General features: G+C 45.2%; 1 pseudogene across 1 annotated transcript; it reads right to left on the bottom strand.

Annotated features, from left to right (window-relative positions):
* Positions 1-12307: 12307 nt before the first annotated feature.
* Positions 12308-13277, bottom strand: LOC310778000 (WD repeat domain phosphoinositide-interacting protein 4 pseudogene; annotated as a pseudogene). The gene has a single exon. The product of its transcript is annotated as a WD repeat domain phosphoinositide-interacting protein 4 pseudogene (transcript).
* Between the last annotated feature and the right edge of the window lie 13710 nt (positions 13278-26987).

Genomic DNA, 26987 nt, shown 5'->3' with positions numbered 1-26987 from the left:
GGAAGTATCTCAGAATCGCCTGAAATCCATGGACGGCGGCATCATGGCCGGGGCCGAATTCAGAATAGAGACGGTGGAGAACAGAAGGAGCGACAGGCAGGCGAAGCAAGCCACGAGAGAGGACACCACTCATCGGGAGCAGCAAGCGCGCCCATGCGGCAACTGCGGAGGTGAACACCGGCCTCGGCAGTGTCCGGCATTCGGGAAGGAATGTCGAGTCTGCGGCATGAAGAACCACTTTGCACGCGTGTGCAGGCAGAGGAGACCGACCCGAGACAGGAGAATGAACCGCATCCGGCAGGTCCAGGATCCAGACGAGGACGACATAGAGGAGCTCTTTGTCGATTCTGTAGGTGTTACAGTACCAGAAGACGAGGACTGGACGGAAACCTACAACGTAAATGGGACAGACATTGACTTCAAAGTGGACACTGGAGCCCAGGCGAACGTCATACCGGAGACTGAACTGCAGAATCTCCAGGTAAAGCCGCGGATTGACACGGCGACTAGAGTGAGACTGAGGGCATATAACGGGGAGGTCATACCCCATGTGGGGAAATGCAAAATGAGGTTGAAAGATGGTCATAAGACACACATGATGGAATTTATCATAGTTAAAGGGAAAAGAGCGTCCATCCTAGGATTAAAAGCAAGTACAGTACTAGGGCTGGTGAAACGAATACATAAGGTAAATGAAAGAGAAATACAAAATGTTGAAGATGAATACAGTGACGTTTTTGAAGGAATAGGAAAACTCGGGGTAACGCACAAAATACAGTTAAAGGATAATTACACACCAGTGATCCATGCACCTAGAAGGGTACCACTGGCCCTAAGAGAGAGACTCAAGGCTGAGTTACAGCGACTATAATCACTAGATATAATAGAAAAAGTAGAAGAGCCCACAGAATGGGTGCACTCTCTAGTAATAGTAGAGAGACCAGACTAGCCGTTACGGCTTTGCATAGACCCGAAGGAACTAAATGAATATATAAAAATAGAACACTTTCAACTTCCAACCAGGGGGGAGATCTTCGGAGATTTAGCAGGGGCCAAGTACTTCTCTAAACTAGACGCCTCTTCGGGGTTCTGGCAAGTAGGTCTAGACAAAGAAAGCGCCAGGATCTGCACGTTTAACACCCCTTTTGGGCGCTACTTTTTAAGAGACTACCTTTTGGCTTAGCCTCCGCCCCTGAGGTCTTTCACAGGACGGTAGCCTACAACAAATATTTGAGAGAGTGCCAGGCACAAAGGTTTATATAGACGACATACTGATCAGTGGATCCACAATTGAGTAACATGATGCCAGGCTAAAGCAAGCTTTAGAAGCTGCTCGATTACATGGGCTAAAGCTAAACGCAAAAAAATGTGAATACAGAAAAGAAAAAATAACCTTCCTAGGAGAAATGCTGACAGCAGAAGGAGTCCAGATAACTCAGACCAGAGTGACAGCAATCAAAAACATGCCGCCACCTACTGACAAAGAGGGTGTACAACGTTTCCTGGGTATGATAAACTATGTAGGCAAATTTGTGCCCAATCTAACAGCACACACTGCCCAAATGAGGAGCCTACTGTGTAACACGACTGAATGGTGTTGGAACAGCAATCACGATAAAGAGTTTGAGGATCTAAAACAACTCATCATGGGGGCCCCAGTCCTCAAGTTCTATGACGAAAAACGTAAAACTAAGATTTCAGCAGACGCCTCAAAATCAGGTATAGGATCGGTGCTCCTGCAGCAGTATGGTGACAGGTGGAGGCCCGTAGCATATGCATCTAGAGCTCTCACTGCAGCTGAGTGCAATTATGCACAGATAGAGAAGGAGGCTCTGGCCCTAGCGTATGCTTGTGAGAAGTTTCATGTATTCATCTATGGTAAATCAGTGTGGGCTGAAACGGACCACAAGCCTCTGGTCACCATTGCCAAACGGGGTCTAGCTGACACACCACCAACGACTGTTCCTGGGCATGCAGAAATACGACATCCAGCTAGAATACAGCCCAGGAAAAGAGCTGCTCGTAGCGGACACACTGTCACGTGCTTATGATAGTACTGCACCAAATATTGAATATGAACATAAAGAAATCATACATGTAAATTTGGTGAGAAAGAGTTGCCCAGTCTCAGATAGAATGTGGGAAGAAATGGCCCGAGTCACGGCAAACAATGAAGTTCTAAAAAAAGTAATGAGAGGCATAACATGTGACTGGCCATTAAGATCTATCCCTGCACCCTATAGTGACTTCACAGAAGAGCTGTCTGTCATAGACAATGTTTTATTCAAGGGTTCTAGGATTGTGGTTCCAGAAGTTTTGCAAAAAGACATGTTAAAGAAAATACATGAGGGCCATTTGGGAATGGAAAAATGTAAAAGACGTGCAAAAGATGTACTGTACTGGCCAAAAATGATGTCTCAGACAATTTTCAATAATGAAGGCTACCTTAGTCAATACCTGATTAAACTATCTTATTCATTCATTCATTGATTCCTTCCATTCATCTTTATTTCCCCTGCAGCCAACGCCCTGTTCAGGTCATGTCACTCAGTCATAAATAGACACGCCCCCTTCAATCCTGTCCAATCACTGTGTCCCACGCTTTCCCTCGCTCTGGCCTGCTGGCCAATCACTTGAATGGAGTATCTTATGAATGGAGTAGTAGCTCATATCAGATAGATAGATAGATAGAGTACTTTATTCATCCCCGAGGGGAAATTCTGGCGTTACAGCAGCAGTAGCATCAATGACAGTGACAAGAGCATCAATGACAAGAGCATCAATGACATTAAACAATTAAACAATAAAAAAGTTACACAAATAAAAAAAATTACACAACTAAGGTAAGGTGCAGAAACAGCAGTATTAAAATATTGCAATAAGAAAAGAAACAAACCAATACGCGAAAATATACAATATACAATATATACCACTTTACTAATACCGCCTTTACATCTTACGTTTCCCAGAAACTGTAGGTAAATTAAATTAAATCAACTAAAAATACTCCTAAATAGTATTGAATAATACTATTATTTATATTCCTATTATTTCTAAAACTAAACTAGAGCTGTACAGTTTGTTATTTATATAATGATTGATATGACTATACATACTATACATAGTTAGTGTGCAATGTGGGCATGTGTACAGTGCATAGGATTCAATGTTCAGGAGGGCGGGAGGGGAGGGGGCGGTAGGGAGAGGAGGGCCCTCCTCTCTCTGCGTGTCCAGGAGTTATTGTAAATTGTTATTGCGGTGGGTACGAAAGACCTCCTGTAACGCTCCTTGCTACAGGGAAGCTGACGGAGCCTCTGACTGAAACCGCTCCGTTGTCCAGCCAGCAGGTCGTAAAGGGGGTGTGTCGTGTCATCCATGATTTTGAGTATTTTTTGTAGCATCCTTCCCTCCACAACCACCTCCAGGGGCTCCAGAGTGGTCCCCAGCACAGAGCCCGCTCTCCTAAAAAGTTTGTTCAGTTTGTTAGAGTCGCTGGCTCTGATGCAGTTGCCCCAGCAGGTGGCTGCAAAGAGAATTGCGCTTGCTACCACAGACTGATAAAAGATATGCAGCATCTTGCTGCACACGTTGAAGGATCTGAGCCTCCTCAGGAAATAGAGTCTGCTCTGCCCCTTCTTGTAGACAGCCTCGGTGTTACATCTCCAGTCCAGTTTTTTGTCCAGGTGAACACCCAGGTATTTATAGCTGTCCACACTCACCACCTCCTCACCCCCGATGGAGATAGGGATCGGCTCAGTGCTGGTCCTCCTGAAGTCCACAACCATCTCCCTGGTTTTGGACACGTTAAGGAGGAGGTGGTTTTCTCCACACCAGTCCACAAAGCGGCTCACCAGATCCCTGTACTCCTCCTCCTCTCCATCTCTGACACACCCCACAACTACAGAGTCATCTGAATATTTCTGCAGATGGCAGGATGTTGAGTTGTATTGGATGTCAGAGGTGTATAGGATGAAGAGGAAAGGTGAGAAGACAGTCCCCTGTGGTGCTCCTGTGCTGCTGACCACCCGGTCGGACACACATCCCTCCAGTCGCACAAACTGTGGTCTGTCTGTCAGGTAGTCGATAATCCAGGAGGTTGTGGAGGCGTCCACCTGCATCCTTTGAAGCTTCTCACGCAGTAGTGCAGGCTGGATGGTGTTGAAAGCACTGGAGAAATCAAAGAACATCATCCTCACAGTGCTGCCTGCTGTGTTGAGGTGAGAGTGGGCTCGCTGGAGCAGGTAGATGATGGCGTCGTCGACTCCAACCCAGGGGCGGTACGCAAATTGCAGTGGGTCCAGGTAGGAGTTCACCTGGGGTCTGAGATGAGCCAGCATCAGTCTCTCCAGGACCTTCATGATGTGTGATGTCAAGGCCACCGGTCGAAAGTCATTCAGGGCAGATGGAGAGGGCTTCTTAGGAACCGGAACAAGGCAGGAGGTCTTCCACAGCACCGGAACCCTCTCCTGGCTCAGGCTAAGGTTGAAGAGGTGCTGTAGAACCCCACATAGCTGTTCTGCACAGGTCTTCAGGACCCTGGGGCAGATACCATCCGGACCGGCTGCCTTGTTCTGGTTAAGCCTCCCCAGCTGTCGCCTCACCTGTTTGTTGGTGACAGACAGTCTGGTGGTGGGGGTAGGGGGGGTAGAGGGGGGATCAGCGGGTGGGGATGGTGGTGCTTCTTGAAGTCTCTGTTGGGAGGGGGGAGGGTCGTAAGGGGGGGGAGTGGTGGCCCTGAGTGAGCTGGTTGAGAGAGAGGAAAGAGAGTGAAACGACTGTGGGGGCAGGGAGGCAGGGGGGGGGGCAGAGTGGCTGGGGGCAGAGGGTGAGCCAGCTGAGGGTCCTGTGCCGCTGAATCTGTTGAAAAAGTTGTTCAGCTCGTTTGCTCTGTCCAGGTTACCCTCAGCCTGATCCCCCATCAGGCCCTTGGTATTTGTCTGTGTGTAACTCACCTTGTGTGTCACCCGCAGTTGCTGATTCTACGCCGCTGCAGTTGTTTCGACCCTCCTCCTCCCCTGAACACCACCATGTCATGACTCCTGTAGAACTCCCTATGGGGGGTTCTCTATCCTATACATCAGTGACGACCTCCTCTTGCTCAGGAGGAGCGACATCACATCATGGAGTCATACGCCAAATCTAAATGTTGTTCGTCCATTCATTAAAGTTTGTTATACCTTTCTTCTAGTCTCTCATTATTGAAATGAATAGTGCAATAGAAGACACAGTCAGGAGCTGTGAAACATGTCTGAAGTACAGGAATAAACAGCACAAAGAGCCGATGTGGGTCGAGCAAGATGAACAGCTAAAACCATGGAGTAAAGTAGGAATAGATCTCTTCACATTGCACGGAAAAGAGTATGTACTATTAATGGATTATTACTCTTATTACCCAGAAATGGCTGTACTGAAGGATACGACCGCCAGCACAGTGATGGCCCACATCAAGTCGTTCTTCGCACGTCATGGAATACCAGATACAGTACGGTCAGACAATGGACCTCAGTTCAGCTGCCAAGCCTTCAGAAGCTTTGCTGAGGAATATGGGTTTAAGCATGTTACTTCTAGTCCATTATACCCACAGTCAAATGGGTTGGTAGAGAACGGAGTTAAAATAGTCAAATTGTTAATTAAAAAAGCATTGGACTCCAACACTGATCCATATCTTGCTCTGCTAAATTATAGATCCACCCCCATGAAACATGGACAGTCACCAGCAGAGCTGTTATTCAACAGAAAAATCAGAACAAGGTTACCAATGCTTCTTCAAGCTGAGTCAGACCAGCAGCATCATAAAATGGTGGAGCAAGCAAAAAAGAGAAACAAGTGTGATCAGAAAAGACGCTATGACGTAGGGGCAAGAGCATTGAGCAGCCTATGCCCAGATGATAGAGTAAAAATGCATAATGGAAAAGACTGGGGAATAGAGGCCACAGTACTTAAAAGTGTGGCACCCAGGTCGTATGATGTTGTAACACCACAAGGAGTGACATACAGAAGGAACAGGAGACACCTTCTTCATGTGCCAATGCCTCTGCTAGAGCAAGCAGAAAATCAGGAGGTTACAGATGCCTCAGATGAAAACACTAGTGTCTGTAGTTCGGACAGTCCCAAGGAGATAAACAGGGCACCCATACGTTCTGAAGTTGTAAACAAGGCACCTGTACGTCCACCTGAAATTATTTTGTTAAGAAGGTCGGGAAGAGCCTCAAAAGCTCCACAGAGGTTAATTGAGCGAATTTAAGTTGTTCTGGTTGACAAAGCGTTTTGAAACCTGTTTGTATAAAGCATGGGAAAAAAAAAAAAAATGTAAAAGAAAAAAAAAAAAATGTCTTGATGGGGAAGATGTGTCATATAGATGTTGATGTCATGTGATGTTGAGATGCATGACGGGAGGGCGGCGATTGCGCATGCGCCAGATACGAATGTGGCCACAGACAGCGGGCTGAAAGACACGCTGTACAAGAAATAAACAAAGTCAACTAAAGATCCTTTGAGTTGTCTCATTCTCATTAACTGGGAATAACACATACTAGATGGTCTCTCAAATTACGGTCACGTTTAAAGGCAATCAGAGGTGGATCTCTGAAAATCGTGGATAACTCTGTGTCTGACTGTAAAATGTGCCAGTGTTTGACCAACCAATCATAGATTAGCATGAGATAAATTACCAAGGAAATGAAATGCCCAAGGGGGTAATGTCAAGCCCCCAGGAATAGCGCTGGGCTTTGAAGCCATTTGAACATGCTGGCGAAGCTCTGTATTGCAAGTCACGTGACGCCATGCAGCCCAGAAAGGAAAATTCCCATCCACTTGCATGGGGACTCCGGCAGCTGTTAAACCCAGGGGAAATTTTTCCGGGTGTATCTCAAAGTCTAAAACGACTCTTTTAATTATCAAATATTTTTTTATGGGGCATTTTTTCTTCAGAAGCCACTAAGAGCCACGGGTACACGTGTGTATTTTCTTCATCTACATCTACATCCATGGGTGGGAGGGGTGGGAGACGTCATGGAATACGTCATGGCACACCACTGAGATATATGAATGGAGAGAATGTCCCTATCTCCTCCCTGTAGCCTATGTGTATTTGAAGCGAAAATCAGTGAACCATCTGCACAGTACCCCCGTTGAGTTAGAACCTCTGAGAGCTTCCCGACCCTCTGACCTTTCTAATGTAGAGTATAATAGTATAGTATAGTATAGTATAGTATAGTATAGTATAAGTGCTCTCAGCGCTCTCAGCCCGGACCAGAAGTGGAGGCAGGCCTCACTCACTCACCCTCAGCCTCACTGGGGGGATTATCCGAGGCACTGCTGTGTTGATTAAGCTAGCTTAATGTTTCCGTGGCATTTTGATTAACTTTATGATTTAATTCCTTTTGGAGCAAATGTTGGTTTTACAAATCTAACCTTGACGCTTTACGCTACGTTGTTTACTGGTATAGTGTGGGTAGCGCAGCCTGTAACGTTCCATTTAATATAGCTCAGTGGTAACGTTAGCCTAGCTGCCTAGTCTCGTCTCTCTTAACTATATCCTTACAACAGCTAAGAAAGGAGCTTGTGAAGAACGAACATCCCCACAGTCAAAGCATTTCTCTGAGATATCCATATAAAAACGTTTGTTGCTTTAATACCAAAAATAAAACCTCTGTTAATGTGACGCTAACGGCTAACCCGTTAGCAATTCGCTCATGGCTGGTGCTTGCGTACTAGGCCCCATCTGACCCGGGACGGGAGTTAATGTTATAAAACACATTTCCTGGCAGTTGGACAACCTGGTAAGTTCTGAAAATATGTGTATTTTATTGTGTTATTCCAGCTATCGTTATCGGTTGTTAAGTTAGTAATATTAAGCCGATAAATAATGAAAAACAGCTGACTAGCGAAAGCGGCTAACGCTATTGCTATGTTAAAAACGCTAGAGTAACTTATAAAACAGACATATTTTCGGAACTTACTTCAGTCCCCAACCAACGTTAATTCCTCGCGCACCTTTCTCAAAACAATGTTCTTTTTATTGCGCTCCATTGATATGTCTGGTAGCCAGCACAGCCACCCCATGAGCCACCCCGACCTCCAGGGAGCCACTACCCGTGCTAAGAGCCTCTGTCCCGGCCCACACACCCAGCAGAGCCACCCAGACCTCCAGGCAGCGTTACATGAAAGCACAAAGCAGCACTGTGTCCTGTCTATGTCAAACTAACGCTAGTTCTAGAAGAGAGCATGTCCAGCCAATGACGGCTTGAGACTGGCTGCCACAGCTGTCAATCTTCCATTTTTATCCCTTTTCATATGTCAAATAACTACTTAAAGGAGAATTTCGGTTTTTTACACCATGGTCCTCATTTCCAGCTTAAAATATGTTTTCTACCCCCAAATACTTTTGGGTTCATTCGGATACCCACAGAACATTTGTCGCACCGAGTACACTCCTCAAACGGGCTAGAACGGGAGCCTGCGGGGCATGCTGCACGCGCTCTGTAAATGACACTTTTTATGTCAGATCACGGTTCATTATGGTTGTAAATATAATTATTTAGCTAATAGCTAGAAGCTAAGCTAACAACAACACAGCAGTCGGCATTGATCTGCCCCGGATGGGGTTACAGTGCTTATCTTCCCCCTTCTGTGGTTTCTCTGAAGAAGTGTGGTTTCACAGAGGGGGAAGATGGGCACTGTGACCCCATCCGGGGCAGATCAGAGTTGAGTCGCTCGGTGATGTTGTTAGCTTAGGTTTTAGCTTGGCATTATTATAGATATCTGATGTCAAGATTATGGACGTTTCAATTCCATTACCGCTCGTGTGGAATCATGCCACATATGACAACAACAAACAGCAGCGGGAGATGTGATCTATCTATGTGATGGACACCCGGACAGCAAACGGAGTGGGCTGTCGGGACTCCCAGCAGACGATGGTTAGTTAGATATCGATTTCATGTTCTCATAATTATATTTGCAACCATAATGAGCCGCGATGTGACAGAAAAAGTGACATTTACAGAGCGCAAGCACCTTGCCCCGTCTGCCCTCAAGCCTGTTTGAGGAGACTACTCGGAGCTCAAAATCTTCCGTGGGCATCCGAATGGAGCCAAACATATTTCGGTGAGTAGAGCATCATATTTTAAGCTGGAAATGAGGACTGTGGTGTAAAAAACCGAAATTCTCCTTTAAAAACAAACTGATCAGAAAAATTACCACTTGCACAGGCATAGCATCTAAAATGATACAAACCACCTTTGGAAAAAAATTATCTGACGTTTACTGTGAATATTTCGGTTGTGATTTTCCCATCCACTAACATGGGGGGGCGGGCCTTGTGACCTAATACTGGATTCAGCCGTCAGGGCGGCGATCTGACATGCAGCGGCTTCACTAAACGGGACCTCAAATGGCGTCCATCTTTATTTATGTGGCACACATGCGCACTTCGCCTTGGGCCGCATGGTCAGAAAAGTAAAACCAGGAAGAAAAACCCCCCATGATGGCTTCATGCGCCAGTCAGCAACCTCCATCCGAATGCAAGGGTGGGCGTGGCACGTCCCCTATCCAGTTATTTTAATACATCCATGGGTAATGTTAATGTAGGGTACCCCTGAGGGCACATACATGCTGCTCTCCTTTCCATCAGTGCCCTACTGTCACTGTTGAAGAATTTTAAGAATATCATTAATACCATGAATTTTATTTGATTCATATTTTATAAGATTATATATATATAAAATCCCCCATCTCTTCTAAAAAATAAGGCAGGCTCATCCTCCCTTCCATACATTAATAACCTCCCCTGACACATATACTTATTTTCAATTTTATGACTAAGCATGACTGAGGCCCGTCCATATATTCCCCTGCATTTGGCGAGTTTGTCTATCTATGGACTACCAGGACAGCACACGGACCACAGACTCGCTGCTACCGCTGCTACTACTATAATTTCGTTCCCTGAATTCCAGATATATGTATTTAGTTGCTAACATGTTGTAAAAATTGTCTTTAGGTCATGCTCTAACATTGTGCCAATGCTCATGCTTTTATCATCAAAGGCACAATTCCCTCAAATATTGCACATATCTGCATGCCGGGGTTATCCGGCATATATTTTGATCAAATGCATTTTAGGTAAGAATACATTTTAGAGACAGAAATAAAAAGATTTGCATGGCATCAAATGCATTTTCAAAATGTATTTTGAAGATCCCATCTATTCTAAATGTATTTGAAATGCATTGTGGCAAAAATAAATAATGTAAAATATATTTTGTTTCCATATGGGAGACATGTTGAGATGGGAATCGTTCTCCATGTGTGAATGTCTGTAACTTTTACTAAGATCTTCCAATGGATTCCTTCAACTCAGGTAAACTGTTGGTGTTTAGCTTAGTTTTGTTTTGTATGAATGTATTCAATACTACATCTCCAAATATATATGCTTTATTGTAACATGTTGACAGAAAAGAAATAATATCAAACATGAATATTTGTTCAAACAATGGACCAACAAAACATACAGACACAAAGTAATAATGAATGATACACTCACTATGAAACTGTGATGCACAGTCAGTTTTAAAGACATGTTGCATATCAGGGATTGACTGATATGGGGTATTCGAGGCCGATACAGATATTTTTCAGTATGTTTAAATCTCAGTACCTTTAAGGGTTAATATGACAATTTTGGAAGTTGAGAAAAAAATTTAGTCGGTCAAAGTAACTATTTAAATCACCCCTGTGTGCTCAGTTTATCAAAAATAACTCTTATTTACAATTTTGATTTTCGTTTCGGAGATTTCTAACCTCGCGTCACCAGGCTCTTCTCGGCGACAAAGAGGAGATTTCCTCTGCGGGGCCTTTGACAGAGAGAGAGAGAGAGAGAGAGACAACTCTCTCTGCATTTCACTTGAATCCATTCCCAACACATACAACACCCCCGCTGCTGTCACTTCCTGAAACTCTTCGCTCTTAAATGTTAATATACTTGGCCAATACATATCTATCATACAAAATAAAGCAAGTGGCCAAACGGTAATGTCTTCATTTAATGTAGAACGCAAAACATCGTTAAACCCACATTCCTGTGATAAAGTTAGCGTTTGAGTCGGCTTTAAAACGGAGGGTGGAGGTGGGAGGGACTATTTTATTTCGTGGAAGACTGATTTACAGTATGAATAACAGACATTTAGCCATTTAGATTGCTTCATTTATTATACATGGAAATATAAATGACTGGTCTTATTGTTTTGTTGGCAAGTGACCATGGTATAAGCGGGTTAATGCACTTCGAGGTGTACATTATCACTTTTTAAGGGACTTCGCAGAGGCAACCGTCCGAGGCGAGGTTCACGCCTCTCGCGTCGTCCCTTAAAAAGTGATAATGTACACCTCGTCGTGCATTAACCCTTACATATCAGCCACTGCAGCCACCTGATTAAACTTAATGTCACAGTGCCATCTAGTGGGAAAACGGTACATTTGGAAATAAATGTAAAATATTTCTTGTTTCTTTTAATTTTTAGAATAAGAAGTTGATTTTCTATATTTTGTTCTTTCCCTTAAAGTTTAAACCATTGTTGTAGTATTTTCATCAGTGACCATGTGGCTACTTTGTCTGAATGAAGGCAACATGTATCTCTTTGAGGATGATGTCCTTATAACTGACATGTGCTGTTGCTGTGCTGTTAACAATTGACCAATTAACAATCACCCTCATCCAATTCCTTCCTTTCTTCCCTCCTTCCCTCCTTTCTTTCCTTTTCTTTTTTTGCATGTTTTTTTAGCAGAGGCTTCCTATCTGGAGGAAAGCCCATGGGAGCACGGGGAGAACATGCAAACTCCACACAGAAAGGCCCTTTTTGACGACCCCACCTGCATGGCAGTAGGCCCTGAGGACATGGGGATGGTCACATGACTGGTCACATGACCGCTAGAGGCCACTTAACGTTGAAACGGCTGCTTGTACAAACGATGTTGTGGGTCGTATCCAGTTGGAGGGCAGGCTGCTCCCCGTGTTCATGTGGGTTTCCTCCCACCACCAAAAAAGACATGTATGTTAGGGTTAATACTCCAGTCAGTGCCCCTGACCAAGGCAATGGCAAAAATAAGTTGGTCCCCTGGGCACTGCACTGCGGCTGCTCACTGCTCCTAGCTCTAGGAAGGTTCCTAGTAGAGGATGGGTCAAATGCAGAGGATGAATTTCCCCATGGGGATAAATAAAGGATAACTTAATTGTTTCTTAAAGACTTCCATGATGTTTATATAGCACGTCCAAGTCCTTTATATATAATCAAAAGAACAAGGGAAATCACGTTTTCAAATCAAATGGATGCACAAATACAGGCACAAATGCACAAATGCAGGCACACTCAGCTGGCACGGTGAAGCTGGCCAAAGACCACTGGCTGTCCACGTACTGACCAATGACAGGGCCCACCTTCCCAACACGAGCCAATGCAGAGCGTCGGTTCAGTTTGGTGTCTTTCAGTGCAAAGATGTGCACTGTGCCCTTGTCACTGGAGGCGCACAGGAAGGAGGAGTCATGGCTGAAGTGGATGCAGTAGAGAGTAGCCGGGTCAGTTCCCCTGCGTAGCTCCACCAGCTTGTCTCGACTTGTTGTGTCAAACAGGCGGATGAGGGTTCCTTAGCGGGAGGCCGATGCTGCCACACTCCCAGGTTGGTTCAGCGACACGCAGGCTATCTCACTCTGGTGTGCGTTGATGGTGAATGGGGCAGAGGATGTGCCAGGCTTGGCGTTGGACAAATCAACCAGCTGCAAGCTGCCACATTTGTGACCGGGAAAGACGAGCTGCTCTTTCTCCAGACTAGGACACACATCACACAGTCCTTTGGGGTTGTCTCTGGTGTCAAACTCAAACAGTTTCACGGGGCTGTCTGGAAAGCTGTACACATAGATCCTGTTTTTTTAAAACAATGATAATCTTGTCATGCCTCATACGGACAGCTAGAACAGGCTTGGTGAAGGTAAACTCCAGCACCAGCTTGTCCTTAGGATCCCGTGCCTCCCGGGCATCATCCCAGACCAGCACAGATATCTCGGAGAACTTGGGATTGACTCCACCTCCAACTACAGCCAACAGGTTGGATCAATGCAGCATGGAGCACTGGGCAACACTGCCCACCTGCTCGTGGTCTAGGTGTCCTTTCTCCATCAGGGGTTCCACATTGTAGATCCTGACCCCAGTCTCCATGGCACAACAGAAACAACTCTGGTCCTGGTTGAACTGCAGACTGTTGACTCCTCTCTGGTGAGCCATGGCTACGAAACCGCTGTGCTGATATTGGCAAACTACAGCTTCAATGGGATCATAAGGACCCTTGACTTCTTCCCTCTGATCCTGAGATTTGTGACAAACATGAATATATGATGTAGGGCGACCTTTCAGAGGGTTGTCTTTGTCACCACATCAATTTTGTCGGTTAGGAAAAGTCTCAGAAATTTCCCCAGAGGAATCCTGACCTGAACTTCACTTTCCCCGTGTTGAATTTTGCCTTCCCCAAATAGCAGCCTCATCGCCATTTATGACATCACTGATGATGTCATGTCATCAGTGATGTCACTCAAACAATTGTGACGTCATCGGTAGGGATGGGACTCGATACCCGGGTCCGTAAGGACCCGGGTATCGATAAGCCGAAACCCGAAAATCAATAAGGTCCGACCTTATCGATACTGTTATCGAGTAGTGGCCGCTGCGCTGTGCTGCTGGTCTGCTGCGCCTAGTGTTTCCCCTCTCTGATCTGTGCGCTGGATTCGCTGTGAAGCGCCCTGTCACTGACTCAGTCAAGCCTGTGTGCTGCCGTGTCGCGCACGTGAGTGACTGTAATACAACTTTTAATTCGATTAAGGATTGAATCACGTGCATCAGGCGTGATGCGACACGCCCCCTTTTCACTGCTCCTTTGATCATTCATTTGGTTGCGATTGCGAACACAGACACAGGAGGAAGTGAAGCGACAGGATGGCTGAACGTCTGAAACGCTCAAAAGCTTGGCTTCACTTCACCAAAGTGAAAGACAAGCCTTTAGCCAAATGCCAAATCTGTGACAAGCTGATTGCTTGTAAGGGTGGAAACACATCCTCCATGAATAAGCACCTTCGTTTGCCAACAAATAAAAGCGAAACCTTTGACTGTCTTCGCAAGGAAACCCCGTCTGCTCCAATCGCATCATCATCATCCACCCAAGGTATGCATTGTCCACGCCTCCACGGCAAATCCCATTCGTTGACATAATCCACTTGATAAAATAATCCCAAAATATGCGCTCCCAGGCAGTGATGAAAGTTCCTTGTGCCATGCGTCCTGCTCTGTGACAACTCATGACATGTAGCCTACCGTTGTCCCACCATTAGGAGGGCAAGCGGCAATGTAGCCTAATACTGTAGGTGAAAGTGGGTATAGAGCATTGATTGTATATATTAGGTATAGAGGCTATTCTACCCAGTGTGGATATTCAATGTGTATTCCGTAAAAATATAAAAATAAAAAATAAGCCCAAATAGTTTGCAGTCCACAATAAATGTGTTTTCACAGCAATATAAAATTGAGAGAGGGAATTATGACCTGTTTAACTCCTAACAGCTTGTTATAGACTATACAAAATACTAATGCCAAGATTTTTGTTTCAATCAAAGCAAATATTTAAATGAGAATACAACCATTAATTTTATAATAATTTGAATGGGGCCTACCCACTATTTGCATGTCATGACTCATGTGGGCCCTATTCCTTTTCAAATAAATGCACAGCAACAGCATCAGCAGTTTTTGTTTATTGGAGACAAGGCTAATCCTTCTGTTCAGAAATGAAACAGTCACAGACTCACAGTTAAGCAATAAAAAAAACAGTTCTGTAAAAAAAAAATGTCGTCATGTCTTTCCACCAAATAATACAAAAGAAAAGTATCGATAGTGGACCCGATAAGGACCCGGTTCGTTAAGCAGACTCGAAAATGGTATCAATATCAATAAAAATTAACGAGTCTTATCCCTAGTCATCGGTGATTATGTCATCAGTGATGTCAAGCAATTGTGGTCATCAGCACCCCTGGCCACCAGAGACCGATGACTCTGTTCCTCTTCATGTGTTCTTACTTCTGTCTACTCCAGTTTAATCAAAGACCTTTCATTGCTAAGACCTGACAGTCAATAGATTGTTACATTGCAACATCAGCACCAGTGGCCAAGCCCACCCCCTTTCCCAGGAAGGTGCAGAAGTCTTTGTTTAAAGGAGGACTAACCCCCTAGATATGTATCAGAACAGTGATTTGAAAATACCTATGGAAAAAACCAAGAAATGCCATATGCTCTTGTCTATACTAGACTCTTTGGCTGTGTTCAAGTGAAGATTTTTTTTCGGAAATCGACGCCATTACAGTTTGCCTACTGCCTCAAAAATAATTTATTTGAGAGGGGCAATATCTTTATAAATATCAACAACTAGCCAACGCTGGTGGCCTGTTTGGAAACAGCTTTGCTCAAAATGGTTGAAAGTTATATCAATTTGGTAATTCAGTGGCGAACTAGAAATTTAATTATTTTTCTGCATGTATCTCTATGGCAGCGTGTCTAACTACGTTACGAGAGCAAAGTGACGTGGGCTCGTTACCGCAGCACACCGCACAATAGGACAAACCTCTTGCTCTGGGGTAACACAATGCGAGATTTCTCCACGTAATTCCCTCGTCTAACTAGAGATAAACCGCGCAATGAAATCCGTTTTTAATTTGCGTTTTGGGGCTTTTCGTGATTCTTGTTGAAAGTTACAGAACCTCTGATTTTTCCTCTCAGGGCGCAGGCAGTGCAGGGCAGAGCTCTTCTCCTCCTCACAGACTGTTCCCATGCAAATCCCCCCGAGGAGCACACACACACTCAGACAGAGCCAGTCGCTCTGCTCTGCTGACTTCATTTCCTGAAAAGTTGGCGTTGCTTGTACACAGTGACGATATTATATTAGCCGATATGTTTAGAGACACGTTGTCACGTTGTCACGTCGTAGTATAGCGTTATATTTTACATATGCGCTAAACTGCCATGAGATTTGTTTGCGGAAATGTCAGACTGTGCTCTCTCTGCTCTGGCCGAGAGCCCAGCTGCTGCTGCGCGCGCCCCCGGAGCTTGGGGCTAGTGCATGAGGTTTACAGTACGACTCTCTCCCGCCTACCTGGGCTGGAGACAGTGCTTCCAACTCGGACTGATAATATAAACATCATCATTCGAGCTTATCCAGGTAAGATATTAATAAAGTAGTGACACATTCAGCGGGAAACTAACTATAATTAAGACATGTGCCAACTTTGACGACGTTTGGTTCAGTATTTTAAGAGCAAACAGATTTTTTTTTACTTCAGTTAGAGCCCTCTGGAGCCTGATACTAAGTGAGGTTTTTCCATCTTGCCTAGTTGTATAGGCTTTGGAGATGCACCAGATGCACGCGCTAAACCGACCGTGACGTCAGGTTGTACCAAATATCCCATTCATTTGAGAAAAAAAAAAAAGCAGTGTTCCACCCTTAGAGGGCGCTTATGCCAGATATGCTGCTGAAAAATGATACAAATGGTCAAATTGCAACAGTTTGGTGTCAAATGTGGAAATTTTGACCAGAATTCTTCACACATCACCCCCAAAGTCATATTGGTTAAAAGCTGAAAAAAAGTGTTTTGGGGTTAGTGCTCCTTTAAGCTGTAATTCCTCGAATGGCCACTTGGGGGAAGGGGCAGTATAGGCAGATCTCCCCTTGTTAAAATGGCCGTCTTTGTAACAGGATTAAACATTTTTCCAGTTAGGGGGCGAAACACGGTTTTGGTCTATATAGCTAATTTCACCTTTTCATAACAACTGTATAGATTATAGCAAAGGGGATGATTGACATATCGCCTGTCCAGTGATCACGCAGCTTGCCGATCACGGACCAATAGCAGGCGGAGCTGCGGCTCTGGGAAACTCCCATCTCACGTGAGGTCCGGAAGGACTCAACCCATTCCCTCCCACGTGCTGACGAAAAATCAAGATGGTGACGGCCAACGTTTGAACTCTGCTAGGTAGAAGAAATTCAATTGGATAGCTATGTCCATATTATTTACGTCAATGATCAGCAGACAGCAACTCCACCATTTTGGAGAGACTAGGCTACCTCTGATTGGCAGTAATGGTTCTTCTGATGGGCATTCTGCTGATGACTGCTTTGTTGCAATTTAAACCCAGGGTTTAAAGCTAAAGAAAATCTTCTGACTGACATTTTTTCCAGGCAGATTGTAAAAGTGCAGGCTTTTTAGAGTGTCCGCTTTCCCCCCACCATGTGGTCACTTTCTACGGCAGCATAGAGCTGCCACACTGGGAAAATACAATATGCTCAGTATCTCATTATAATGGGAAACTTTTCTTGTTATAACGAGGTATGAACTTTTCTCAAAAGGATAATAAAAAAGGTCTGTGTGTGTGTGTGTGTGTGTGTGTGTGTGTGTGTGTGTGTGTGTGTGTGTGTGTGTGTGTGTGTGTGTGTGTGATACAGAGTTACTGATACATTGGTGATATTGATCCCTGATCACTGAACTTCCCTCTGGCTGCTTTAGATCCTCTAAAGAGACATTGAGAGCCATTCTACCAGCGGCAAAAGTTGAGGAACTTGATGAGGCCTGGGGCCCTATCTTCCCAAAAGTGCTAATTTAGCGTTTGTGCTCGTTTAACGCCGTGCACAATGCAAATCTGGGGCGGAGACAAGAGCATGCCTGTGATAATTGTACTGGGCATAGGCTGCCACATGCCAAAGCAGGCGTTTCAGCGCTAAAATGTGGGGATGGATGGCATTATCCTATCATCAGCAGCGCGCAATTACTTTGCGCTAAGAGCTTTGAAGAGGACCGTTTACGCGCAAATACCTCGCTGCGCTGGGAGTGCATCGTAATCTCCGTGCAGCGCAGCGCATTGCAAAAAATAATTTCTTTTGGATGTCATTACGCACAGCCTTGCCACACCAATACATCAAATTATGCTGCTAAAATTAGGTATTAGCAAATAATTCAGTGAGGCAATCAACTATAACTCACTGAGAAACTTTGATCACATCGCAAAGAGGGAAATTAATTGAGAAAACTTGTTGGACAATGGCCATAGGCTATTTACCTTCATGAGCCGGAGGGTCGTTGGCACCACAGTAGAGAGCTGCGCGGGCCTGAAATTTCGGCCCGAGCCCTCCCCGGCCCGTGACATGCAGACCCGTGCCCGGTCCGGCCCGGACAGAGTGTGAGCAGGAAGGCTGACATGGTGACATGGTGAGAGTGTGAGCAGGAAGGCTGACATGGTGACATGGTGAGAGTGTGAGCAGGAAGGCTGACATGGTGACATGGTTAGAGTGTGAGCAGGAAGGCTGACATGGTGACATGGTGAGAGTGTGAGCAGGAAGGCTGACATGGTGACATGGTGAGAGTGTGAGCAGGAAGGCTGCCCTGGGTACATGGTTAGAGTGTGAGCAGGAAGGCTGACATGGTGACATGGTGAGAGTGTGAGCAGGAAGGCTGACATGGTGACATGGTTAGAGTGTGAGCAGGAAGGCTGACATGGTGACATGGTGAGAGTGTGAGCAGGAAGGCTGCCCTGGGTACATGGTTAGAGTGTGAGCAGGAAGGCTGACATGGTGACATGGTGAGAGTGTGAGCAGGAAGGCTGACATGGTGACATGGTTAGAGTGTGAGCAGGAAGGCTGACATGGTGACATGGTTAGAGTGTGAGCAGGAAGGCTGACATGGTGACATGGTGAGAGTGTGAGCAGGAAGGCTGCCCTGGGTACATGGTTAGAGTGTGAGCAGGAAGGCTGACATGGTGACATGGTGAGAGTGTGAGCAGGAAGGCTGACATGGTGACATGGTTAGAGTGTGAGCAGGAAGGCTGACATGGTGACATGGTTAGAGTGTGAGCAGGAAGGCTGACATGGTGACATGGTTAGAGTGTGAGCAGGAAGGCTGACATGGTGACATGGTTAGAGTGTGAGCAGGAAGGCTCACATGGTGACATGGTGAGAGTGTGAGCAGGAAGGCTGACATGGTGACATGGTGAGAGCGTGAGCAGGAAGGCTCACATGGTGACATGGTGAGAGCGTGAGCAGGAAGGCTGACATGGTGACATGGTGAGAGCGTGAGCAGGAAGGCTGACATGGTGACATGGTGACATGGTGATATGGTGACATGGTGAGAGCGTGAGCAGGAAGGCTGACCTGGTGACATGGTGACATGGTGACATGGTGATATGGTGAGAGCGTGAGCAGGAAGGCTGCCCTGCGATGCACTGGCCCAGACCTTCCTCCAAATCTCACTAGCTCTGTTCCCAAGGACGGATTAGGAATGCCGAGGTCCTGCATGGGCACAAACACTTGGAGGCCCCCCTACATGCCGAGGTCCTGCATGGGCACAAACACTTGGAGGCCCCCCTATATGGTACTTATATGATGGCCATCCCCAGGCTCATTTATGTCTCAAACTGTTGCAGCCATTTTTTAGTTGATGCCATTTTGTTACACAGAGTTGGTGCAAGATTGATAAAAAAAAGGTCAAGAATCCCTCCAAATACACCAAGACATTGAGGAAAACCATAGAAGAATTAATGCTGTGATTTTTGGTATCAATATCTTTTGACATTTGGAGATTTCTGTAAGAATTGCATTTTTCGGCAATTGGGTAGCGAGCAGCATACCCAATTTATGCAATTCCAAGACTGTTTAGGGGAAGTGGGCATGTCTGTAAAGTGGGAACTCGTGGGTAACCATAACCATTCTCACTCAGATGTCTTGAGAAGGGGGTCATCTCGCCATTCCGAAGTGTCGGCATTCCGATCATTGACTTCTATGCTTTCGGAGAGGCGGCCCTTTTTATCTCCAAAAAAGGTTTTGCCATTGCGAAAGATATTAGGTCCGCCTTTCCGACATAGCATCTTGAGTTATTTAGCCTACAGAGGTGGGAAAGGTTAGGTTTAGGCGTGGGGGGTGGCAGAGGTTAGGTTTAGGGTCTGCAGGAGGTTAGGTTTAGGCATGGGGGGCGGGAGAGGTTAGGTTTAGACGTGGGGGCTGGGAGAGGTTAGCTCCAGCCGGTCCCCTGGGTTAGGGTTAGGGTTCTTTCGCAATGGCGAGACAGATCTCCATTCCGACAATTCTTTCCGAAATTTCGGAGTGCCGACATTTCGGAATGCCGAGGTGTCCCCCTTGAGAAGAGAGCCCTTTGAAAATGGCCATGCCCATGCCAACATTTTACCTACATTTGGAGCGTAATTTAGCCACCTTAGCTTCCCGACAAGCCAGCATGACATGCTTAATAGTGATAGCTCACTACAGCCTGCGAAAGACAGAAAAAGCAGGATGAGACGACAGTTGGTGGGGTTTCCGAGGCCCCTACAGGTCAGAGGTCCCCGGTCACTGGCCCAATCGGCCCGGTGTGTGTGTGTGTGTGTGTGTGTGTGTGTGTGTGTGTGTGTGTGTGTGTGTGTGTGTGTGTGTTGTGTGTGTGTGTGTGTGTGTGTGTGTGTGTGTGTGTGTGTGTGTGTGTGTGTGCGCGTGCGTGAGAGACAGGTTTTGGAGAGGGACATCCATGCCATGCGTAATGTATCCAAGTCAGGATTTCCAGAATACTGGTGCGCTCACAGGCGCAGTGGGTTTTTTAGGGCTAAGAGCTGTTTAAGACCTGATTTGTTTCCACACAGTAAATCACATGAATATTGTTTTGTTCTTATAAAAACATGGCAGTTTGGATTGGATATGTTCAGCTAAAGCTAATAACACACAGGTTATAAAGTCATGGCAGTTTGGATTGGATTATGTTCAGCTAAAGCCAATAACACACAGGCAACTTTTTGGAGCAACACTTTTACCAATAAGTGACTACAATAATTGAGTCATATAATAGCCTATGTGGGTCGGATAGCTGATTTGACAAATACTTTGTATTGCCTACACTGTAGCCTTTGCTATATAATGAATTATGTGACAGTGACATTAGTAATGTCACATAATGCAACATTGTTTGGATCTTACCTGCAATTACCACTCATCACCATAGGTGTCACCCAGGAGAACAAAGCTGAAATCTTAGAGATTATCACTTTAAACTCAGAACAAAACAAAACAAAAAACATCGCAAGTGACCCTAATCATCTTGGGTAGTATTAAGTTGTGTGGTGTGGTGTTATTTTATTTATTTTCTTAATTCCAGGTGACCCTATTTGAAATCCAGACGACCCCACTTAGGGCCGCGACCCTAAGGTTGGGAACCACTGGCCTACAGTGTCGTGTGTTATGACACTAAAGGTAACATTTTGGGAAACATTGCTGCTTTAATCACTCAACAAAATGTCGCCAAATGTGAGACAATTTTGGTCTCCATTTGTTAGTTGTTGCTGGGAGGGTTGCCCAAACAATTGCCCCACTCACATGATAAACTCAGCTTCCTGACTGGAAACATTTGTAAAGTCTGTAGTTCCAGGGAATAGACTGGTCCCTCTGCTGTCCAGACTGCTGTGTGTGTGTGTGTGTGTGTGTGTGTGTGTGTGTGTGTGTGTGTGTGTGTGTGTGTGTGTGTGTGTGTGTGTGTGTGTGTGTGTGTGTGTGTGTGTGTGTGTGTGTGTGTGTGTGTGTGATACAGAGTTACTGATACATTGGTGATATTGATCCCTGATCACTGAACTTCCCTCTGGCTGCTTTAGATCCTCTAAAGAGACATTGAGAGCCAGCGGCAAAAGCTGAGGAACTTGATGAGGCCTGGGGCCCTATCTTCCCAAAAGTGCTAATTTAGCGTTTGTGCTCGTTTAACGCCGTGCACAATGCAAATCTGGGGCTGAGACAAGAGCATGCCTGTGATAATTGTACTGGGCATAGGCTGCCACATGCCAAAGCAGGCGTTTCAGCGCTAAAATGTGGGGATGGATGGCATTATCCTATCATCAGCAGCGCGCAATTACTTTGCGCTAAGAGCTTTGAAGAGGACCGTTTACGCGCAAATACCTCGCTGCGCTGGGAGTGCATCGTAATCTCCGTGCAGCGCAGCGCATTGCAAAAAATAATTTATTTTGGATGTCATTACGCACAGCCTTGCCACACCAATACATCAAATTATGCTGCTAAAATTAGGTATTAGCAAATAATTCAGTGAGGCAATCAACTATAACTCACTGAGAAACTTTGATCACATCGCAAAGAGGGAAATTAATTGAGAAAACTTGTTGGACAATGGCCATAGGCTATTTACCTTCATGAGCCGGAGGGTCGTTGGCACCACAGTAGAGAGCTGCGCGGGCCTGAAATTTCGGCCCGAGCCCTCCCCGGCCCGTGACATGCAGACCCGTGCCCGGTCCGGCCCGGAGGAGTTATACAATTAATTGGCCCGAGCCCGTTGCGAGGCCCAAAGCCAATATTACGATATAATGACACATCTCTCTCCCTCTCTGTTCCGCGTGCTGCGTCGCCGCGCGGCCGTCCTGCGCAGCCTCTCTCTGTCTGTCTCTCTATTTGACTCTCTCTCTCTCTCTGTGTTCGGGAGCTGTCCGCTCGCTGTACATGGACGGACACGGCACAAACGGCTTGTTTTTTCTCTCTATCTCTCTTCGGGAGCTGTCTACAGCTACTAACGTCACGTGAGGGTCTGTGTGTGACTGTGTGGCTGGGGGAGTGTCTGTGCACTCCTCCTCTTTGTCTGACTGTGCTCTGCTGTGTCAAATCAAGCGAGTACGCTAATACAACATTATTTAATTGAATTATTGAAACGGCCCGACCCCGGCCGGCCCGGACCTATTAATTAAAAAAACAAAAAAAACAAGCCCGGCCTCGGCCCGTTTTGGTCGGCCCGAGGGGCCCGTGAGGGTACCCTCGGGTTTGCAGCTCTCTACACCACAGACGATCTGTCAATAAGCTCTCTCTGTCCTCCACGAGCACTCTATTACGCATGGAGAGAATTACAGCATATTGCATGCCTCGTGCAAACAGCCATTGCGAGACGGGAATCTGATTTGATGTGGATTGACATAATGCCCAGGATTGCCTGGCCACACCGTGAATAATTCTGGTAGTTAAGACCGCCCAAATCAAATTTTGGGGATTTTGGCACGGCTCTAATTTGCGTCTGCGACACGTGCCGTGCACGTTTTCGCATGCCCGCCGAGAATTGCATCCCCAACATATTTCGGGGCTGTTTTAACTTAGAAATCAGGGAGGTCACGTCTACCAGACAATTATATCACTTTTAAACAGTTACATTTCTGTATAAATCATTACAACATGCTCCTGTGAGGTGGGGATGCTGCCGGCGCTGGGGTGCAAAACTCGCCATAACACCTGGACACTGGCGCAAGGTGGACTGCTATCTTCCCTGCCTTAAGGCACGCGCAAACAGGTTGCGCAAGCGCTAATAGGGGATAGCGCCTGTCGGAAGATAGTGCCCCTGTTGTGTTGAGCAGGCAAACGGATCTTTTTGTGTGTGACAATTTTTGTATTGGTTTTTCAACATGTAGCCTACATTTGCAAATTATACACACAAATATAAAACTTTTTTTTTAGAAAAATAGCCCCGGCCCCCAGATCTAGTCATCTGTCATTGATGTTTTAATGTGACAGTTGATCAGAAATGCAACAATTTGCTTCCTCTCTGTGTGCTATAGAAGGAAGAGAGATAACTCACAACATTCAGATTTTGCATTGATGCTAGATTGGGGCTAGACTTTGGGGACAGTTCTATTGAAGTTAATGGGTAAGTAACTCCCCTGTAAGTGATGTTTGTGTAGATGGGCCATTGTATTTAATTGAGCAGTATTCTGCCATGTGACCTGTATGCAGAATATAAATTATATTATATAGGGAGACATTTATTTTTTGTATCATTTTAAAGCAACAGCACAGTAAAGAGGATATTAATCTAACATGATGTCTGTAGTTCTTTATAGATCTAGCCCCCCCCCCCCCGGGCCCCCCACGCTGCGCTAAAATCACCGTGGTATTTCTCTAAGACCAGTCGTAAGACTGGTTGGTGCAACCGGCCCCTGGTGTGTATAAGTTAGTGGGCGGGACCCACCGGTTTAGGTCACCCTGCTACACAAAGCTGAAGTTTGCCACTACTGTTGGAGCAGCTCAGAACTGCACAGCTTCTTCCCCATTTCCTAGACATCGTTGTCAAAAGTAACGTTGAATAAAAATGTAAACGTAGAAAAATATCAGGAAAAATATACACTCGAGGACAGCTTGCATTCAAACGTGCGCCTTGTATTGTAATCCCCCAGGAGCCACAGCAGTAAGCCACCACAGTAATGGCGGCTTGTTTACATCCGGGACTTTGCCGGATTTGTGTATATCACAACGGTGAGGTCTTTCAAAAAACAGCAAGACAGGTTTTGTGCAGGACAGATGTGGTTTGGTGAAGATTTGACAAAATTTTAAGGAGAAATAGCGAAAAAATGCTTTTGGACAAAAGTCTGAATCTAGTTATATGGAAATGGACGTGGTTTATATAGAAAGAATGTTGACCGTAGAAGCTATGGTTCCAAAGTTATGGACCAAAACGTAAAGAGGGCAGCTATAGCGCCACCGTGAGGTCAATCATGTAATTTTTTAGGCCAGCGTACAAGAGTACTCTGTGAACCTATGTACCCAATTTGGGAACCGTCGCTCTTATGGTTTGTGAGCTACGGGTACTTATTGTTGCCATAGCACCCCCTATAGTTGAAATGACACAATTGTTTTTTTTATCAGCTCAGAGTACATAGCTGCACACCTGTACCAAGGTTAATTCGCAAGGGATAATGCGTTCCGGAGTTAGGGAGTTTTTTGTGAACTAGGCCACACCAACAAAAGTTCGGAAGTCGATTATATCACAACGGTGGAGAATAGGTTTTGTGTAGGACCGTCCACCCACGCTGTGTGATGTGGTTTGGTGAAGATTGGACAAAATTTGAAGGAGAAATAGCGAAAAAAACGCTTTTGGGGAAAATTCAAAATGGAAGAAAATCTAGTTAGGCGGGAATGGGCGGGGCCTATATAGCAAATGCGGAATGACCCAAGGAATCCAGGGACAAATCAATCAATAATTTTGATTGTAGATGCTATGGTTCAAAAGTTATGGACCAAAATGTAAAGAGGGCTGATATAGCGCCACCTAGTGGTCAACGAGTGTATTTTTCCGCCCATAGTAAGGTGACTCTGTGAACCTACTATACCAAGTTCGGTAGCGGCAGGTCTTATGGTTTCTGAGTGGGACCAAATGGTCTCCCAAATGGGCTTGCAAATTGTGTGGACAAACCCTGTTATAGGGCCTGCACCACTGCGTGCACTGGTCAACAATACAGCAAAGAAAAAAACAGAACCAAGACAAGACAGCCTCCCCCCCATTGCCATATCAACAATATAACATTACTTCTCTACAGCCGTACAAGTTCCTTATTCATATAGTATAGTATTATAACATAATACACAAAATCATACCCCCTCCTGTTCAACCACTCTTCCTCATCTGCAGGTATCTATAGGGCTGGGCGATACGGCCGGAACCAGTATCGGAGCACACACTTGAGTCTTTCTCAACTACATCGTGACAGTAATGTCACTCTGGCAAACAGATCAATGTGAGTCACATTATATGACCCATCGCTCAACTTCCCTGTCCTATGAACTGTACACTGCATATGTTTTTGATGCTGAGTTCTGTTCACCTCAGCCTCAAAACAGATACTTCCTCCCCATGAGGAGTTTGGTTTCCCCTACGTCACGCGGCGTTATTATAAGAGCTCCTGATGGAGGAGGCGAGGGCAACTCTGTTCTCATGGAGCCACCGGTGGACAACGTGGAGGGTCACGTGTATGCCAATATTAACCCACTGTCTGAAATGTCCCTCAGCAGGAGTGACCTCCACAGCTTCCAGACTGAAGGTGAGTGCCTGCCTGAAGTAGAGCTTATATGAGTCTTTTCAAAGCTAATATATTAGTCTGAGTCTTACTCTGGGGTCCAAGTTGATGTTTAGACTTATCCAGAGCGATTAAAGCTGCGCTATTGCGGTTTTCTGTTTGTGTTTCAGATGTGAAGTCGAAGCGGCAAAAAACACAGTGGTGCTTATACGTGGCTATTGGTTACCTCATCTTGCTGAGCGGATTGATTATTCTCCTCTTATATAAAGGTAGAACTGAAACCTTTTCATACATCTGTTGCCGAATTACTGATAGCATGAAGAGGCCTCATTATTTGGTTCAAATAATTCAGAGTATTTAAAATAAATACATTCATATTTGTTGTAGTGATATAGGCTACTGTTAAAATCCAATTCATAGCTTTATTTATAGCTTTATACCAGTATATAAAATTCAACTGAAATGCAAAGTCCCTGGAAAGCAAACATAAAATTATGTGTTTTGAATTAGTCACACCACAGAAGCTGATTGATTGTCATTATTATTATTAACCACACAGCCACATTTGAACGATAAAAAACGTCCTATATATAAAATTAGGTTTCGAAGTCATGAAAAAAGAAGCAGTATTCTCTGCTCTGAAACTATGGGGGCGTGTCTACATAAGTGTCCCCAGTACACATTTCAGAATGTAGTTTCCAGGGACTTTAAAGAGCATGGTGCAAGTTAGAGACCACGTTTCATTCATATGTGTTTCCAGGGACTTTAAAGAGCATGGTGCAGGTTAGAGACCACGTTTCATTCATATGTGTTTCCAGGGACTTTAAAGAGCATGGTGCAGGTTAGAGACCATGTTTCATTCATATGTGGGACTTGAATATTTTCTTTTGTTTTGTCAAACTTAAAAATAAATAAAAAAAAAGCAGAAGAAAAAGATTGACCTGCACCACCCTCTTTTACAATGTGTTTGTCTCTGTTTCAGTTTTCACAGAGTCCTCACATTCTCAGATTTATCTGATGTACAACAACACTCAGGAGACCAACAGCCTGTGGAGAGACCTGGAGGCGCTGCAGATCAAGGTCTGACTCTCACTGATGCTTTAT

This window comes from Poromitra crassiceps (genome assembly GCF_964638095.1).
Source record: "Poromitra crassiceps genome assembly, chromosome: 6".
Lineage (NCBI taxonomy): Eukaryota > Metazoa > Chordata > Actinopteri > Beryciformes > Melamphaidae > Poromitra > Poromitra crassiceps.
Note: the sequence above shows the minus strand (reverse complement) of the source record. Positions and strands in the feature narration are given on the sequence as shown.